The sequence below is a fragment of the Cebus imitator genome, unplaced genomic scaffold, assembly GCF_001604975.1.
Source record: "Cebus imitator isolate Cc_AM_T3 unplaced genomic scaffold, Cebus_imitator-1.0 Scaffold0, whole genome shotgun sequence".
Classification (NCBI taxonomy): Eukaryota; Metazoa; Chordata; class Mammalia; order Primates; family Cebidae; genus Cebus; species Cebus imitator.
The window spans coordinates 8926100-8934846 of record NW_016107315.1 but is presented as its reverse complement, the minus strand read 5'-3'; positions in this window follow the sequence as shown (position 1 = coordinate 8934846).

Here is an 8747-nt window from a genome sequence, read left to right as displayed (position 1 = left end):
AAAAAAAAAAAAGAAGCAGCAACCTGAAAGAGACCATACAAAAAGAAGAAAATAAAAGGAAGCAAAACAAAACAATTACTAACTCTCTTAGAGTGTTGTAGGCAACTATAATTTGGTGCCAGACAACATTTTCTCTATGAAGCAGTAACAGCATGTCATAAACAAAACAAAACAAAACAAAAACAAACACACAAAAACAATTCAGGGAACCAAAAAAGAATTCCTGGAAATGATAAAAAGTGATTGTGGATAAAAAAATAATAATAATAAATAAATAGAAGAATTAGAGGCGCTCCCAGAAAGTAAAGCAAAAAGACAAAGAGATAAAAAGTATGAAGGAAAAGTTAAGGAAACTGGAGGTCCAGTTCAGAAGATCCAACATTTGAAAAATGAATTTCTTGGAAAGAGAGAGCAGATGAAACAGAGGAGAAGTCATCATCAATAACATGATTCAAGAAATTCCCCAGGCCTGAATGACATGAGTTTCCAGATTAAAAGACTCATGGAGTGTCCTGCACAATGGATAATATAGGCAGACTCACCTTAAGGAACACCACAGTGAAATATCAGAAACCAATGAACAAAAAGAAGATTCTAGGCTGGGTGTGGTGGCTCATGTCTGTAATCCCAAATAGCCAGGAGGCTAAGACATGAGCATCACTTGAACTCGGGAGGCGGGGGTTGCAGTGAGCCAAGATTACACCACTGGGCTCTAGCCTGGATGATGGAGTGAGACTGTCTTAAAAAAAAAAAAAAGAAGAATCTGTAGCTTCCAGAGGCAAAAAAAGGGTCTCACAGAAAGAACAAAAATCAAAGTGGTTTTGGATTTCTCAAGAACAACATTGGAGTCTGGAAAACAATGAAGCAATACCTTCAAACCTCTGAAGAGAGATAACTACCAAATTAGAATTCTATACCCAGCCAAACTACCAATTAAGCAAGAAGGTAGAAAAGGGACAATATTTTTTTTCTTTTGAGACAGAGTCTTGCTCTGTTGTCCAGGCTGGAGTGCAGTGGCATGGTCTCGGCTCACTGCAACCTCTGCCTCCCATGTTCTAGCGATTCTCCTGCCTCAGCCTCCCGAGTAGCTGAGATTACAGGTGCCTGCCACCACATCCAGCTAATTTTTTGTATTTTTAGTAGAGGTGGGTTTTCACCATTTTTGCTAGGCTGGTCTCAAACTCCTGACCTCATGATCTGCCCGCCTCAGCATCCCAAAGTGCTGGGATTACAGGTGTGAGCCACTGTGTCTGGTCAAAAAAGGACACTTTTAAAAGTTCCAAATCTTAAAAAAAAATCTCCAAACCTCCTACATGCCTCTTTTCAAGAAAATACTGGAAGATGTGTTCCATTAAAACAAAAAATGCATGCAACACAGGGAGGAGTCGATACAGGTTTGTGAGGGGTAAACATAATTACCTTAAGAAAAAGAATATAGCCAGGCGCTGTGGCTCACGCCTGTAATCCTAGCACTTTGGGAGGCTGAGGTGGGTGGATCATGAGATTGGGAGATTGAGACCATCCTGGCTAACACTGTGAAACCCCGTCTTTACTAAAAATACAAAAAATTAGCTGGCGTGGTGTCATGTGCCTGTAATCCCAGCTACTCAGGAGGCTGAGGCAGAGAATTGCTTGAACCTGGGAAGCGGAAGTTGCAGAGAGCCAAGATTGTTCCACTGCACTCCAGCCTGGGTGACACAGCGAGACTCCTTCTCAAAAAAAGAAAAAAGGAAAAGGAAAGAAATACAAAGTTGCAAATAGAAAATCAAGTGTGGGGCCAGGCATGGTGGCTCACACCTGTAATCCCAGCCCTTTGGGAGGCTGGGGTTGGCAGATCACTTGAGGTCAGGAGTTCAAGACCAGTGTGGCCAACATGGTGAAACACTGTCCCCACTAAAAATACAAAAATTAGCCAGGCATGATGGTGCACACCTGTAATCCCAGCTACTTGGGAGGCTGAGGCAGGAGAATGGCTTGAACCCGGGAGGTGGAGGTTACAGTGAGCTGGTATCACACCACTGCACTCCTGCACTCTGGCCTGGGTGACAGGGCAAGACTCCTGTCTCCAAAAAAAAAAAAAGAAAATCAAGTGTGAAAAGTGATTACTGTATTTAGACTGAGGAAAGAAATCTCAGTGAATTACAAATGGAAAAATATCACAAATGTTCCAAAATCCAGAAAAAAATAACACTATTTTTACTGTTAATTGCCTGGTACAACTCTAAATCATTCTCCAGATCATTTTGCAAGCTGCATCAAATAAGATGCAACTGATAATGTTGAGATGCACAAGACATGTGAATTCACATGCAGAAATACCCACTGTCCGTAGAACGATTATAGTTTTGTGCCCTACAAATACAGAAATTCCTACAAATTCCATTTGTGTGATTCTTATAAAATATAAAGATCAAAATAGTATAGTGCATTCAAAATTATACTGCTGTGTTACCAATTTGTTTCTGACAGAAAAAAAGCCCATCATTTTTGATAAGCCATGATGGGTTGCATGTTCTGCTTAAAATTTAGTTTTGATAATTGGAAAAATTTTCCACAGACTAGCTTTATCTGGATCTGCACATTTCACTTTACTCCTCCTCCTCCACTATGCACATACTTTGGGTGCTGGACATTGTAGCACAGGTTCATAATGCAATACCACCTCTGGCCTTGCTCCTTCTGGTCACCTCACCTTGTGAGTCAGCCCAGTGGATGGGAGGAGTATTCCTAGAAGCCATCACTACAATGTGAGAGCAAGCAATGGCTTAACTATACATGAACATGACCATGAATCAAGTAAATATATCCCACCCGACCCCAATTATAATAAATGTATGTCTGAGTCAACATCCCTTTAGCCAGATCCCAGAATGCCCACAATCACTCAATACTACATTGTATAAGGGGGAGTTTGATGGAGAGAAAGTGAAGGGAGGACTTTTTTGCAGTTAAAATACATTACACGCCTTTGCAAATTTGACAAAGGCCTATGACAAAGGAAGCACATTTGAGCTATCTCAGCGTCATGGTGTATTTGCCTCTGGATATGTGAAGTACAGATACAGCCCAAGAGACACTCAAGGAACTCTCAAGGTGATGTTAGAGAGCCCAGTGTCCAGACCGAGTCAAGCCATAAACATAAGACCAACTATGCTGGGCCTTGAATTCTGTAGCCACCCTTCCCTCCTGAGTGAACAGAGAAGCAGAGTGAAATCAAAGGGAACCATTGCTTTTAGTGACGAGATTCTCAAATATTGATGGTGCTTGGTTAAGACACACCCCCACCCCCACACAAACCTGTGTTCTGCAGATGCCCTTGAGCCACATACACCTGAACAAGCACAGAGAAGGAGGCTGCACCAGCCCTGGATACACACCTGGCTTTTTACATGAGAGAAGAACAAACTTCTCTTTTTTGAGCCTCCAGTCACTTATGCCTGAAACTCATCCTAAGGCAAGCACAGGAGAAAATGTATAGGGCAGACACGTGATTCACTGCAAATAAAGGACTTGACTTAAACGGGAAGATGGAATGGCTCAGCGACTGTGAATGTGCATTCTGCAGTCAGATGTCCTGGATTCAAACACCATCTCTTGCCAGGCGCGGTGGCTCACACCTGTAATCTCAGCACTTTGGGAGGCCGAGGTGAGCGGGTCACTTGAGGTCAGGAGTTCAAGACCAGCCTGGCCAACATGGTGAAACTCCATCTCTACTAAAATACAAAAATTAGCCGGGCATGCTGGCATTGGCCTGTAGTCCCAGCTACTCGGGAGGCTGAGGCAGGAGAATCACTCGAACCTGGGAGGCGGAGGTTGTGGTGAGCCGAGATTGCACCACTGCACTCTGGCCTGGGCTACAGAGAGACTTGTCTCAAACAAAAACAAAACAAAAACAAATACTGTCTCTGCAACTTTACTGGCTTGTGCAACTCCTTTCACCTATACGCGCCTCAGTTTCCTCCTTATCCATGAACTGGGTCCATGAATAGGGTATTATAAAGACAAATAAGGTAATATATAGAACACATTTAGCACAGTGCTTGGTACAGAGTAAATGCACAGTAAAGTTAGCTGAGATTGCCTGTCCCATGACCAAAGGATGAAAGGAGTGGGTATCAGCTTGGTGGGGAGGGAAGCTATGGAAGTGGAGTGGAGAGTTCTTGAAAGAGAAGGCTGCAGACAAACTTCTTCACAGTCTCATTCAAATCTGAAAGTGTCAGCTCCTCATGGCAGGAAGTTGTCTCTGTTTTACTCATCTTGATATTCCTGGAGCTGAATACAGGGATTGAGTCAATGCTTAACAACTAGTTGGGGAATGAATGAACTTATTCGCCAAGGATGTGTGGATTACCCCACCAACTGGGCCGCTGAGGCTGGGGAGCTCTTTGAAATGTGTGACCCTGAAAAGATGAATGTACAGTTCATTTTAAAAAGGGGTGGGGCCCCTGGCTTCTCGAATGAGGTCATTGTGGCCATGTTGGACGTCTAGCAGCCCCCCAGCCTTGTGGGATGGTCTGGAGTCTGGTGGGCCAGTTTGAACAGAGGGTGGAAGGAACATTTGTCTGAATCAGGTAACTTCTCTGAAACTTTGCTCTCCGGTGATTAAGCAAGTTAATGAAGTTGAGATTTTTTTCAGTGCACAAATAGCTCTTAGTGTCACTGTCAATGTCAACTACTGTTTGAAGGAGAAAACTTCCCAATCACAATTTCAGCAGAGATTCTTTGTGAGCCTCAAAACAGAAGAGTTTGCTATTGTCTCAGGATGAGATAGAAGCTCTTTGGGAAGGACTGACTTTACCAAGTAATTTGCCCAAGGGTAACCACATGGTATAATTTCAGTCTTAGGATGAGTAAGACAAATAAGAACAATCCTTGCGGAGGAGCTAGTCATGCCGCCACGGACAGGGTCTGAATGAACTCAGTTCTGATGACTCAGGAACTCAGCAGCAGGCAGCTGAGCACCTTCTGAGGTCACCCTAAAGCGACCAGAGGCCTGGGATCTATGCACCGTCACCTCCTCAAACTGTACCATCTAAGAGGTCGGGCTGAAAGGCCCAAGGGCAAAAAGAGAGGAAAAATATAGCTGTCTACTCCTTTCTTATGCTTGTGCAACCCGCTCTCAGTAAGTCACTTGCCCAGAGGGTAGAGAGAGCCGTACCCTGCCCATCCCTGGAGCCTGCACCACCCTCGGATATGATCCATCCCCACGTCAGGCCCCTGCTTGCCAGCCTTGCTTCTTTCTTTTCTGTGTGTTTTCTTGGAATCTGGGAGGAAAACAGCTTTAGTAGCGCTCTCCGGGATTTTCCTCCCCCTGGAGAGGGAATCGAATCACGTAATTGCTCAGCTGAGGACTTGGAGCTCATCTGGTCGACACCTCTCTGATGGACGCAGGCTTGGGAAGGGTGACACAGTTGAGTCACATAGTAGGTGACCTTCAGAGCAGAAGCCAGGTATCCATCCAATGGTTCATGCACTTTCCTTTCTGAAAAATCTTGGTTCCTGGCTGAGTGCTCTGACTTGTGCCTGTAATCCTAGCACTTTGGGAGGCTGAGGCAGGAGGATAGCTTGATGTTAGGAGTTTGAGACCAGCCTGGGCAAATAGTGAGATCCTGTCTCTACAAATAAATTTTAAAAATTAGCCAGGTATGTGCCTGGCCCCCTTTTAAAAGATTGTGATAGCACGTGTATCTAATATAACGTTTACCATTTTCACCATTTTTAAGTGTACAGTTTAGTGGCATTAGTACATTCACATTATCATGTAGCTGTCACTACCATCTATCTCCAGAGCTTTTCCTTCTTCCTGAACTGAAGCTCTGTACCCATCAAACTATAACTCCCCATTCCCTGCTTCCCTGCAGACCCTGTAATCTACATTCTACTTTCTGTCTCTGTGAATTTACCTATTCTAGGTACCTCATGTAAATGGAGTTTTTATTTATGTATTTGTTTATTTTTTATTTTTGTAGAGACAGGGTTTCTCCAAGTTGGTCAGGCTGGTCTCAAACTCGTGACCCTCAGGTGATCCACCCACCTCAGCCTCTCAACATGCTGGGATCATAGGCATGAGCTACCACACCCGGTGTTAAAAATGAAATTGTAAATTATTTGCCCATTCGAGACTGGCTTACTTCACTTAGTATAAGGTCCTCCAGATTCATCCATGTTGTCGCATGTCACAATTTCCTTCCTCCCTAAAGCTGAATAATACTCCATTGTATAGATACACATACACACCACAATTTGTTTGTCCATTTATCTGTCAGTGGACACTTGGATTGTTTCCACCCCTTGGCTATTGTGAGTAATGCTGCTATGAACCATGGTTGTACAAATATCTCTTCAAGATACTGTTTTCAATTGATAAGGATTTACCTTATCAAATACCCAGAGTAGAACTGCTGGTTCATATGATAAGTCCATGTTTGTCTTTTTGAGGAACCCAATATGTTCTCTTTTTAAAAAGTATAACTACAATGCCATTGTCACACCTACAAATAAATGAATCATAACTCCTTACTCACATTCAATATCCAGTCACACGGTTCAGATTTCCAAGAGTCTTATCAATGTTATTTTAAAAATAGTTTAGGCCTGGCATGGGGGCTCATGCCTGTAATGCCAACACTGTGGGGGGCTGAGGTGGAAAGATCGTTTGAACTCAAGAGTCTAAGACCAACTTGGGCGACATGGTAAAACCCCATCTCTACTAAAAATACAAAAAGTAGGCAGGGGTGGTAGTGCCTGTGGTCCAGCTACTTCGGAAGCTGAGGTGGGAGGATCGCTTGAGCTTGGGAGGCAGAGGATGCAGTGAGCCAAGAACGTGCCACTGCTCTCCAGCCTGGGTGACAGAGCAAGACTCTGTCTCAAAAGCTAAATAAAAAAACAAACAAACAAATAATTCAATAATAGTTTTGTTGTTTGAATCAGGATCCAAATAAGGTTTATATATTACAGTTGGTTGGTACTTTTTTTTTCTTATCACTGGCTCAGAAGAACATCCACAGATGGACCATGAATACCCTATCTCCATCTCAGATACCATCCATGTATCTTACACCGCTGTTGCAAGTACCTCTAGGGAAGAAAAAAGCACACACTGTGTTCTTTTTTTTTTTTTTTTTTTGAATCTTGCTCTGTCACCCAGGCTGGAGTGCAGTGGCACGATTTCAGCTCACTCTCTGCTCCACCTCCCGGGTTCAAGTGATTCTCTTGCCTCAGCCTCCAGAGTAGCTGGGATTACAGGCATGCGCCACCACATCCAGCTAATTTTCATATTTTTAGTAGAGACGGGGTTTCACCATGTTGGCCAGGGTGGTCTCGATCTCTTGACCTCATGATCTGCCCGCCTCGTCCTCCCAAACGGCTGGGATTACAGGCATGAGCCACTGCATCCGGCCCAGGTGGTATGTCTTTTTAAAAAAATAAACTTAATTTTGGAATTATATTTACAGAAAAATTGCAAAGATACTACAGAGAACGCTCATGCACTCATTAGCCAGATAGTGCTAATGTCAGTATTTTGCATATTGCAGAATATTTGTCAAAACTAAGAAAATAACATCAGCACTTTACTATGAACAAACTCCAGACTTTATTCAAATTTCACTCCTTTTTCTATGAATGTCCTTCTTCTGTTTCAAGATCCCATCCAGGACCCCACGCTGCATTTAGATACTGTGTCTCAGACTCCTCCCATTGCTGACAGGTCTTCAGGTTTTGTTTTTCACGATCTTGAAAATTTTTAGTAGTAGTGATGAGGTATTTTGCAGAATTTTCCCTCAATTTGTGTTTATCCAATATTTTTCTCATGACTAGATAGGGTTGAGATACTTTGAGAAGGCTGGGTGCGGTGGCTCACCCTTGTAATCCCAGCACTTTGGGAGGCTGAGGTGGATGGATCGCTTGAGATCAGGAGTTTAGGACCAACCTGGCCAACATGGCAAAACCCTGTCTCTACTAAAAATACAAAAATTGGCCGGGTGTGATGGCACATGCCTATAATCCAGCTACTCGGGAGGCTAAGGCACGGGAATTGCTTGAACCTGGGAAGTGGAGATGGCAGTGAGCCGAGATTGCACCACTGCACTCCAGCCTGGATTACAGAGACAGACTCTGTTTCAAGAAAAAAGTACTCTTTGGGAAGAATTTCACAGAGGTGATGTGCTCTTCTTTCTCATCACAGTGCATCAGGGGTACATGATGTCCTCACATCTCTGGTGATGTTAACCCTCATCTCTTGGTTAAGGTGTAGTCTGCTAGATTTCTCCACTATTTTTTTTTCGAGATGGAGTTTTGCTCTTGTTGACCAAACTGGAGTGCAATGACATGATCTCGACTCACTGCAACCTCCACCTCTGGTGTTCAAGCGATTCTCCTGCCCCAGCCTTCGGATTAGCTGGGATTACAGGCACATGCCACGACGCCCGGCTAATTTTTTGTATTTTTTAGTAAAGATGGGGTTTTACCATGTTAACCAGGCTGATCTTGAACTCCTGACCTCAGGTGATCCACCCGTTTTGGCCTCCCAAAGTATTGAGATTACAGGCATGAGCCACCGCACCCAGCCTTTATCCACTGTTAAATTTATTACTAAATTTATTACTAAATTTCCCCTTTCCATACTCCGTTCTTTGGAAGTGAGCCACTAAGTCTGTGATATATCTGTAAATCTATTTTAATTTATAAGATAAAGTCAGATGAAGTCTACAGAGGGGAATCTTCTCCTTCTATTTTTTTTTTTTTTT